General features: G+C 37.2%; 1 protein-coding gene across 16 annotated transcripts in view; it reads left to right on the top strand.

Annotated features, from left to right (window-relative positions):
* The window catches only part of MCTP1 (multiple C2 and transmembrane domain containing 1), a 482,756-nt gene that overhangs the window by 137,720 nt on the left and 332,960 nt on the right, over positions 1–12,076 (top strand). The gene's annotated exons all lie outside the window — the stretch shown is intronic.

The raw sequence follows: 12,076 nt of genomic DNA, 5'->3' as shown, positions 1-12,076 counted from the left end.
GAGAGCTCAGAAAAGAGAGGGCTAAAGCTGAGCTTTATTTACTTCTTAGTTTTACTTAGTTTTTACTTATCGAGGTTGTCATACACTTTGCTGTATATGAAAATCTTTGTATTCCTACCAGGTTTGTTTCTGTAAAAGTTATATGCTAATTCTTATTTTATCTTTTTATTATGACCTTCTTAAAAATTTTGTCATAAAGTGTTACCTTTATTTATAAATGGTGAATGATGCTAATATGAGAACTTTGGGAAAGTTCTCTTCTTTGACTCAGCTTAATGATCTCATCTAGTTTTGGGAAGGGTGTTGCTGTGTTCTTATGATGAAAAGCTACTCCTCAGTTATTAAAAGCAAACGCCTTGAAGCCTTTCAATGCTGTGTCCTCAAGTATACCTGACCAATAGGATGAACTAAGTAAATGTTGACTTGGAAAGGTCATCTCTTTCTTCATGTCTCTTTGGATTGAAAATGAGTATTGATTAATGGTATCAAAGTAAACTATTTTAAATACAAAAGTATCTAAATGAACTCCTAGATTATTGGGTACCCTTATTTCCTGCTCTCTGTGGGTTCATTTGTTTTATCTAAATTTAGTATGAGTTTCTTCTATGTTGTTTTTGGTACAGTAAGCTTTTAATAAAATATTTCCTATTGTGTTCTAGAATACTGTTTTTAAATGATAAATATTCTGCTTCTCATAGATCAGTTTCTTTCAGAACTTTGGAACAACACAACCTTGAAAGTGAGAAAATTCAGAGAAAATATGAATAGATAAAAACATAGATCAGTTTCTCAGTATAATCATTTTCTTTGATTATATTAGTGAAAATATACTGCCAGTTTTATGTTTTTTAAAGCGTGCTTGCCAATTGGGTATTACTTCCTTTCCTTGCCCTTCAGAATGACTGTTCCAGTTCAGTGAGATGGAATCAGTACAGACATCCATGGTCTGTGATTTCAAAACAGCACATGTCTGCTAACCTATAGGGAACCTCTAAATCTTAGGTTTACTGCCAAGCACAGAATTCCCGTGAGATCAGCAACATTTTTGATCATTCATTTTTGTAGCTCCAGCACCTAAAACAGGGCCTGGCCATCAGAAAGTCCTCAATCAATGTTTGTTGAATTGAAGTGAACAGAAATACAGGCAAGTAAGTCAAGATTCTCTAGTTTTCAAATCATCGAAAAGCCAGCTCAAACCAGCTTGAGCAAAACAGGAATTTAATGGCTCAAGTGTTTGAGATATCCAGGGCTACAAACTTGCAGGATCCAGGGTCTCTCCAGTGTTACCAGAACACTGTGCTTCTGCTTTTTGTCTCTGTGCTGGACCCTGCTGTCCTCTATGTTGGCAGGTTCCCTGTGTGTGGAGGCAAAGGGGACTTCCAGCAGCCTCAGACTTGCATTGCCCAGTCAGCTGGCCTTCTCAGGAAAAGAAGTGTCTCTGCAGGTTTTTCAGCACAAGTCCTAGGTCTGACCCCCTGAGTCTCAATGGTCTGGCTTAGGTGGCTTGACCATCCCTAGAACCGTCTCTGCCTAGGGGAATAGTATATTCTGGCCAGACCTGGGTCAAGGGCAGCTCACCTGTGGTCAGCTCCATCCAAATCATATGTTATAAGAATGGGGAGTGCTGGTTCCCCAGAAAGATACTTGCAGATGACCAAAACCACAGAGAAATGTTATTTTAAAAAAAGGAAAGGTAGCTGTTGGTGACAGGTCACAAAATGCAAAATATACTGTAAATTTGAAACTATATTAACCTTCTTCCAATGGACTATATGCTCTTGGTAGACTTGGTGTTTTTGGACTTAGTAAGAGATTTAAGCCTCCACTTGGAGCTCCTGGGCCTCTAAACTTATAAAGAGGTGGTGGAAAAAATGTAATCTCGCTCCTCAGTGAGAGAGTATTAAAAGTTTAACCATCTTACTTGCCCTGGATATTATGCCCATTGAGGATTGAATAATTTTTCCCTTAAACATGAATCATGCTGTAATCAGCCTCCTAAAGCAAGTTTTGTTTAGTCAACCATTTGTTCCTGCTACCCCTGATGGAGGCTCTTATAAGGGACCATTCCAGGGCTTCCCTCTCAGTGGGGCTCCCAGGGCTCCATCCAGGTGGCAGAAGCTCTCTGCACATCCCATTCTTCTCGAGAGGGTTGAGTGTAGAGATGAGACACTTTCCACCCTGCATCCCAGCCCAAGTCTCTAGGGAACTTGGCAAAAGTTCCAGGACTTTTATGTCCTTCATTGGGTTATAAGTGCTTACATGCAAATTGATTCCTATGAACAGTTTTGTAGGTCCCAGAGTCCCCAAGACAAGACAGACAAATGAGGCCCTAAGAATGACCCCATTTCCATGAGAAAGTCCATTTCTGAGATAATACCATGGGAATCTTCTTACAAGATACTCTCTTAGGTTCATGAAGTCAGGGCAGTTAGAAGCTGAAACTTGCTATGAAGTCCTATTTAAAAACTCTGAACCCTGACAGCATACCTTTCTCCTTCTCGCTTTGGTTTGCAAATAGAAGAGGTACTTGCACATTGTCTGGGGCCCTCTAATACTCCTGGGATAGTATTTCCTGGTGACTTAGACTCATAATTGTGTTTTTGTGAATGTCTGGAGAAATTGTACTAATTAAGAATATTGGAAAATAAGGTTTCATTTTAGCAGAACATACTAAAATTTCAATGGCTATTCAAATAAGCTATTTTTATTATATTGAGATGTTGAATAAATTCATGTATCAGTATACTACTTTTATTTTATGTTATGAATTCTTTTTATTTATTGGAAAAGATGAATTGACCTTTGAAAATTTTCATATCAGTTGTTATTTGAATACAAGCAAGTTTTCACTAACTGTGATGGAATATACAGTTATAGCCAAATGATACTATTTTATTCATAGTCTTATCTAAAATTTAATTTTCTAAATACTCATATCCAAATTAAAGTTGTAATACCTTGGAAAAATTTTCTTTCAGCAAATGAATTCAAATGCTAGGCAAACACCTTCTATTTTACACAGAACTTTTCTTATAAAATCTAAATGATAAGTATTCATATTCTTTAAATTCATATATGGGTTCATCAAGACCCACATGGAGATATGATTGTTAAATGTGTAGTGTTGTGTATGCTTTCTAAGAAACAAGGGATTCTCACCATTCCATAATGGTCAGATTTTTCATTAATTATTATTATTATTTCATAGAAGATATCTTAGAAGGTTAGGTGAGCCTCTGCAAACTTTCATTTTAATATTCAGCCTAATAGTTTTCTTTTATTTCTTTATGGAAGATCTGATTCAGTACCATCACTTTTTACTGCTTTCACAGTCATCATGGGTCAAAACTGTTCACCAAAACAAAATACAAATGGCCATATTAGACCAAAGAAGACACATGGCAGAAATACAGCCTTGTATCTTTTACTTTCTTTTAATTTCTTAATGAATTCGTAACCTTGTAATTCTCTTTCTTCTTTGATTTTTTTTCATTTATTGCATGATTTTAAAGTATTATAGATGTATATACATTATATGTAATATATCACAGATATGTAAATTTATCACAGATACATCCACACTTATGTATATATCAATATATGTGTGTGTGTATGTGTATATATATGTATGTATATATATATGTGTGTGTGTATATATATATATGGAAACAGTAAAAATAATAACAGCTAACACATAGTAAGTACTTCCTATGTTGTTAGGAATATCCACCTTGACTTTAATGGTAGTGAGGCGTAGCATGTGGTGGCTAAGAGCATAGACGTGGAGGTGGAGTGGCTGAGTTCAAATCCTGGTTCTGTAGTTACTACTGGCTGAGAGCAACTGAATGAAGTAGCTCTCATTCACTGAGAGTATCTCAAGTATGAGAATTACACAGAATATGAACAGTGTACTGGAATAAATTGATACAGTTCTATTTTTAAGAAATCTTCTTACTACCAAGAGGTACTAAATATCTTTTAGTGGCACACATGAATATGCATCAGTAAATGTTTTCATTATAGATAATGGTAAAGGAGGAGCTTAGAGGATTCCAGTCATCCAAAACAACATTATATTACTGTCTTCTATAGTCCTGCCTATTTAAATGTGCATTTGATGAGAGAAGCTTTAAAAAAGCAAGGAAGTGTCACTAGATGTTGAAGATGATGGTTTAACTTTCCCAACCAAGTCAGAAATGTGAGAACTGCTTAGAATTTCTCCTTGTGTTTATAAGAAAACTCATAGTATCTATTCTTTAATATATACCTGTTCTTGCAACAAACAAGATTTTGGTTTAGTAATTAAATTAAAATAGTCAACATAATAAAAGTGTACTTTGTGGTCTAGATGAACACAAACTGAACACAAATATAAAGCTTGCAATTATGGACCCATAGGTGAGGGTCCCTGGTATGAAGGGTCACTGGGTGTCACCATATATGGAGGTTGCTTATGCCTGGGGGTTGGAGCAGTGACCTGTGGTTGCTCTTACTAAACTGACAGTAGTATGACGTATGGCAACAAAAGCTATTTGAAAGTTTTTACATTGATTTTTTTCTTCTTAGTTTTCACCATGACGTTCTACTTTACCAAACATTTTAATTTTATGGGACAAATCATAACATGGTTTTTAATGTATAATCTGACATTGAATGAAATCTCAAACTCACTAAATTGACAGCCATGGGGTTCAAAGTAATAAACTTGGATTTTTGCTGTGTGATTGGTTAACTAACTGAGTTTCAAGAACTATTGTAAGTTTGAGTCCCATTAGCAAAAGGGAAAAATTGCTGAATTTTACTTCTGGGACTTGGGAATGAGGTAAATTGAAATACACAGTGTTTATGTTGTAATTCTGTTGGGTCCAGGTTATATAATGTAAATAATTGTACTTTTCCTTTTGTAACTGCCTAAGGCATTCATGTTGGCAGTCACAGGCAGTAGATGGAGGAACAGAAATTGTTCTCTGATATGATGGGGGGAGGGTTATAGGAAGGAGTGGTTTGTAGAGAATTTGGAGATCACAGAAATGGGAAGAGGCTGAGATCGTATTTCATTCAACACAGCACTTAAATCTTACTTTCTAAAGCTTTCACATTTCTGCTTATCCCAATTTCCCAGAATTAGTACTCCCAACCTATTATACTCATAGAACTTGATCCATTTCCCTATTACAACATAGCATATTGAACTGTAGGAATTTGCTTCCAAGGCGTCTTATCTACTAGTCTGGAAATCCTGATCTTATTACTTGAAATCGCCTGTGTTGGAAAAGTACTGATCCATAGAAGACACTCAAAAATTGTTGCTAAATAGATGAAATGGTGTTGTCTCATCCTCACTTAAACAGCAAGTGTGTATTTTGATGATTTTCTCAGAAGACTGCCACCTATATTAAGAGGTATAAATAGCTCCCCATTGTCTTCGGAATAAAGTCCGAACTCTGCTTTATACTTGAGGTCCGTCATTACCTGCTCTGGCTATTTTCCCTGCCTCCTCTATCAGAACTTTGTCCCTTGCACAGAATATTTTGGTCACATTTGGCATTTGCTGTCCCACTTATGTGCCAAACAATTTCACATCACCCTATTTTATATTTGCTGTTCTTTCTACTTGGGAAAACTTTTCTTCACTTTTATTAATTTGAATTTATTACAGAAATACAGGATATAAAAATTCAGGTAAAATTTTTGCTTCTTTCCAAGATTTACATATAATTTGTAGTGTTCAGTGATCTCTTTGGAGAGGATTTATCTTCTACTTTGTTGAAATATTTTTAAATCTCAAGAAATATGTGCTTGTGTAAGATGACGATTAAAAACACAGTAATAGACAGCCTTTATTAAGGATATAGTACGTGCTGGCACTGTGCTAGCACTTTATGTAGCTTGTCTTATGTATTGCTCAGAACAACTCTGTGCCAAGTACAATTCATGTCCTAATTTGCTGATGAGGAAATACTGAGCTGAAGTAATTTGCTGAGATCCCCAGAGCTGGAATTAGAGCAACACTAAAAGTTAATCATCTTCCCCTCCCCTACTCCAGTCCCATTCTTCTGAGCAGCTTAGTTTGTATCCTTCTGCACTTTCTCTCCATTTGTGCAGCGTACACATATCCACACAGCCTCCACTACTTTATCTTATACTCATTATTTCTAACACCTCCTTAGGGAGCTTCCTCTGACTCCTGCCCCTAGTCTGGGCCCTGTGAGTGTTCTACGTCATCCTGAATATACCACTATTGTGGATTGCTACAGTACCTTGAGTAAACACCATCTGATTGCTCTCTCTTCTGCTAGCCTGGAAGCTCCTTGATAGAGACCATGACTATTCTCTTTCCATCCTCATACTTAGCTGGCATACCATGGGCGTTACATTTGATGAATTAACTTATTCAGCAACATATTTATCCTTCTCGTGATGCATATCTTCTAAGTGTCTGGTACGATGGTAGCAGTGAGCTTTTGCTGCAAGATAAACAACCCCTAAACTCTTTGGCTTAATAGCAGGCATGTACTTTGCATGTGGTTCTGTAAATTGGCATTTTGGCCAGGCTGAACTGAGGTGAGCTGGGCTGAGCTGGGCTTTCATTCTGGTGTTGGCTTGGCTCACTAGTGCATCTGCAGGTAGCTGTTGGATTAGCTGAGGGTGGCTGGGCTAGAATGGCCTCAGCTGCTTGTCTCTGCCTGAAGTGGCCTCATCCCTCAGCCTGCCAGCCAGCTGGGCTTGTCCACACATGCAGGTTTGCAAGAGCATGAAAAGCCTCTGCTTGAAACTAGCACAGTAGTACTTCTGATGTGTCCTGTCATTCAAAGCAAGTCACAAGGCCAGCTTCTGTTCAAAAGGAGGGAAAATAAATTCCACCTTTTAACAGGGGGAGCTGCAGAGTCACCTTGCCTTGAATGTGAATACAAAGAGGAGTAAAAAACTGGCCATTCTAGCAGTTGACCACATGTGGTGAGGAAGAAAAAAAAATCACTGACCCAAGAGCCATGATCTAGTGAATAAAATACTGTATTATTTGTGAGATCACAAAGAACAGCTATCCACCAGTCACCTGAAATTAGAAACCACTCATTAATTCAGTCTTTGATGGGGATTCCTTAGTTTAACTAACACTTTAGCTTGTTCTTGTATAACTCAGGTTCTCCTTTTCCCATCATATTTGTTGTGGAACAGAAAGCATTTCCTGCAGGAAACCTGGTTAACTGCAGGAAGAGGGGGATCACCTCCTGATGCAGCTTTAGTCTGACTCTTCAGATTGAATCTGATTTTCTCTCTGCCGGGGGGATTTCTGCCTCCACTGCACCCTACCCTGGGCACACACACTGCCTGCCACCCATAGTCAGGACCGCTCTGATGGATGGACTGGACTCTTGGTAGGGGAAGCAGCCCATCACTCACACCCCTTGTTCTATAATCCCTGTTAAATTTGTTGTACTGACCACAAGACATACATACAGGAAAATTGTTGGCTTGGCTAAGAGTGGACTTTAAGTGTGATGTGTATATTGCTCTTCCCCGATCAAACCAAAAAGAAATAAGATATTTATTCCACTGTATATGCTTTTTTGTATCTTGACAGGAAAAACTATCCATTTTGAAGTAAGAGGGTTTCATTTCTGGATATAAAACTTTTTTTATACACCATCTGTGGATTTTTTTGTTTATTATTTTTTAAAAGAATTCTAATTCTGTCATTCTTTCTGTGTGTGGGTTTTTTTTTTTTTTTATCTTGTTAGGTGTTCTCTGAGCTTTATGGATCTGTGTTTTGATGTCTGACATTAATTTGGAGAAATTCTCAGTCATTATTTCTTCAAGTATTTCTTCTGTTCCTATCTCTCTTCTCCTTCTGGTATTGCCATTACACTGCAGGTGGGTTACACTTTTTGTAGTTGTCCCACAGTTTGTGGATATTCTGTTCTGGTTTTTTTCAGTCTTTTTTCTCTTTGCTTCTTAGTTTTGCAAGTTTCCATTGACATAGCCTCAAGCTCAGAGATTCTTTCTTCAGTCATGTCCAGTCTGCTAACAAACCCATCAAAGACTTTCATTTCTCTTGCAGTGTTTTTGATCTCTACCATTTCTTTTGGATTCTTTCTTAGAATTTCTCTTTGCTTGTATTAGCCATCTGTTCTTGCATGTAGTCTGCTTTTCCCATTAGATCCTATAGTATGTCAGTCATAGTTGTTTCAAATTCCTGATCTGATAATTTCAACATCCCTGCTATATCTGAGCCTCCCCAACCCCGACCCCTCACACACTTTTAGAAATAGGCAAAAATAGGCCTTTACTTGTGCTGGTCTATGTTCCCTAAACTATCTTCTCCTGGATTTTGCTAAATCTGCTTTCTTCACATCAGCTGTCTTTCTGCTCAAGGGTTACCTTATCAAAGTGACCAGCCCTTCTCTGCCAGCTCAAGCTCTTCCCTCTCCCCACCTGTTAGTCTCTCACTATCACATTAGTCTCTTTTGTTTTCTTCATTTTTTAGTGTTTCATATTATTTATTCTTCATAGATTTAATATTATTTTTATAGGTTTATTTTCTATCTCTTCTCACTAGACAGATGGAAATTCTGCTGTATCTTTATTGTAAGACAGGATGGGCACAGAGAAAGTACTCAGTAAGTACTTGTTCAGGGCATAAATATGTTGACATTAGTTATTTGTAAAAGTTAGTGTTATAGGCAGTTTTAAAATCTGTACTCTTCGGAATTTGCCTAATATGTAAAAGTAAACATTGATTATCATTATAATCAGGGAAAAAACATTAAAAACAATGATTCATTATCATGGGAGAAGCCCCTAAGTCCTACTGCGTATGTATGTTTGAACAGTTATAATTCATAATGCATTTAAACAAGATGAAGAAGCAAAAACATGATGGAATCACACAAAATTGTGTAGCAAGGTCTCCCAGTAGAAGTATTTAGAACAATACTGTGTATAATACATATTTCAGAATGATAGAATATTCATTGATGGGTTGGAAGCGATTTTGAAAATTCAACTGATTCCTTCTCTGCGCCATTCATGATTCACAAGAAGATTTTACAATAAAAATCCTGCCGTTTCTGAGAAAAGGTATTTCAGGCCTTTTATGGTATTTACCTTGTGTTCCTGAAGTTCTCCTCCCATTTATTTCATGTAGTTACATGAGATGCTAAAAGCGTTTGTGCTTTAGCATCCTGTGAGAACCCAAGCTTCTCCACTTACAGAAACTTTCAGGCAGACCCATTTCCTCAAGTAAATTTTGAAGTAACTCTTTGCTTTTTCCTTTCTTGCTTCACACACATTCTGTGTCTTTCTTCCTTTTCCTTCACTACTTCTAAGGCTCTCAGCAAAGCAGAAGCTGCTTAGCCTGCAATGACTCCTCTTAGAAGTTTCTCTGCTGTTCCCGACTGAAGCTGTGTTGGTGGTAAGAGTTTTATTCTTTTTGTAGATACAGAACTGTATCAAACTGCACAAGCAGTTAAGAATTTCCTTTTAGTTTGCCTCAAAAGGAAAATATTCTTTGGTGTTTTGTCCACCAACTATAATGGGTCATCAATTCCCTCTTTAAAAAGCTGTTGAAATACTTTATTTTTTTTTCCCTACCAAAAATTTTCTCAAGAAGTCACAGTGTCCATAGTGGAAATACTAAATACTCTTGTGTGGCACAGATGGAACCCTGGCATGTGCTTTTTCTAATTTTGTTTTGCCACAGATGTGGCATTTTTGAATGAGTCTCTGTCCACGTTTCTTCACTGCCCTTAAATCAGCTTAGTTCTTAGCCTCCATTCAGAATTTCTAGCGTCCCACTTCCATAAATGGGACCCCTTGGAGGTCCTGTCATCACTCAGGGCAAGAAACCCATAGAACTCTCTTCCCTGCCCCGTGTGCCTCCCTCTATTTCAAATCTGTCAGCACACCCCTCCCCACAACATGAGTTATCAATTAATTTCTTCAATGAGTTTAAATATAGGGAAAGTCAAATAGAATCGTTGATGTCAGGCTGCTTCTGCCTTTACCCTAGTCCAAATCCAGCATCATGTGCAAAGGGCAGGGACTATTACTCAGTTTCTAATCACTTATCTTGACACAAATATGAGACTGGCAGCAGCAAAGTAGCCTGCAACCATGGATACAGATGTCAACTGAAAGGTGAGAGATCAGGACACCTTTTCCTGAGGGCAGTGCTATGAAGTTGAATGTATTTTGGATGCAGTTATTTTCACAATTCCCTGACTTCTCACTGCTGTATAAATAAACCAATGCCTTTTCACTTCTGACCTTGCTCCTCTGTCCCTTGCTCTGTGATCTCTTCCTCTTAACATTGTTGTTCTTCTTTACTATTGCAGTGCTTGGAAAATGTTCATTAAAACAAACAAACAAAGTACAAAAAAACCTCTGTTTGCCAAACACCTTAAACTTCTTGGAGGAGATAGGTGTTATAAAAATCTAACATAAATAATAAAAGAGAAAATAGTCTGCCTCGGGAAGAAGTAATCAGTAAGAGGCAAAGCAAAAAAAAGTGCAAATAACAATAATTTCTTGACAGAGGGAATTTAGGAGTGGTTGTGTATTACAGAAGGAATACAGGAATATTTATTTGAAAATATATAATTGTGTGAAAATTTAGAAATTCTCAGAAATGGTAATAGGAAATATACTTGAGATATTTAGAATTGTTTATAATTCTGTACTTTATATGATAAAGCAGAACTATGTATTTGTAGTTCAGTATTTATCAAAATCAGATTACTAACACAAGACAGTGTATCATCTGCTTATGAAGAAATGTGTAATGATTTTCACACCATATTTTTTAGTCATAAGTTATTTTCATCAAAGATAGCTCCTACTTTATATGTACAAACTATTTTAACATTTGAAAGTGAATTAATTCCTTAAATTTTTCCCCTTAGATTTATTAAAGGGAAATCAGCAGCTTTATTAATTTGGTGATTCAATTTCACAGAATTCACATGTTATGAGTCAAGACTCCATTATTGATCCTAGTAAAGCTCTAGGAACAAATTACTCTGATAATTGATTTACTTGGCAAATATTTAATGTTTCTGTAAAGTTAAGAAATCATTCATGATCTTGAGGTGATTACAGTTTAGTGGCAGATATACAAATGGGGGAAAAAAAAGAGAAAAGTCAAGGACAGAACTTGATTAGCTTTATCTTGAGGAAAATTCATGGGGAATGAGGAGAAATAGAAGACAGCAGGCGAGGGAAACAGTGAGCAGGTACTGAGGTTGTATATTGCTGCATAACACACCACCCCGAAGCTTAGTGGCTAAGACAGCATGAGTCATTTATTTTGCTCATCAATATGTCTCTGCTCCATGCAGCATCACTCCACTGGGGGCTAGAGGATCCACTTTCAAGATGGTTTATTCAAACACCTGGAAAGTTAATGCTGCCCATTGGCAGGGAGCTCTGCTGGGGCTGTAGACCTAGCGTTTCTCCATATGGGCCTCCTCATGGGCTGGTTGGCCTTCCTTGTGCTGTGGTGACTGGATTCCAAGAGCAAGCCCTCAAGAGAACCAGATGGACTGTGTACCAGGTTTTATGACCTATCCTCAGATGTCACACAGCATCAATTCTGCTGTAGTCATAATCCTGGAGTTCAAGGGGAAAGACTCTCTCATCACCCTGATGGGAGGAGTGTGAGTCACATTGTGAGAATTATGTGTGGAAAGGGAGAGATTTTTTGGTGGCCCTCTTTGGAAAATATAACCTTCTATAATATACCATGCAGATACAACACACATCCTCGTCACATGCAAAATATACTCATTTTCTTCATCAAGACCCTTAAATCTAAACATCCACTTAAAGTTTAGTATTTTATCATTTAAGGTCCTAGTGAAGATTAGACTCCTTTAGTTCTTGAAGCACAGCTCCTAAATCTGAGGAACTAACAATGTAAGAGACAAGTTATCTGGCCCACTGTGCCCAACTTTCTTTTTTTTCCCAGCTTTATTGATGTATAATTGACAAATAGAAATTATATATATTTATGGTATACAGTATGATGTTTTGATATATGTATACATTGTAAAATGATTACCACAATCAAACTAAT

The sequence above is a fragment of the Camelus ferus genome, chromosome 3, assembly GCF_009834535.1.
Source record: "Camelus ferus isolate YT-003-E chromosome 3, BCGSAC_Cfer_1.0, whole genome shotgun sequence".
Lineage (NCBI taxonomy): Eukaryota > Metazoa > Chordata > Mammalia > Artiodactyla > Camelidae > Camelus > Camelus ferus.
The sequence above is the reverse complement of the archived record's forward strand: the minus strand, read 5'-3'. Positions and strand labels throughout refer to the sequence as shown.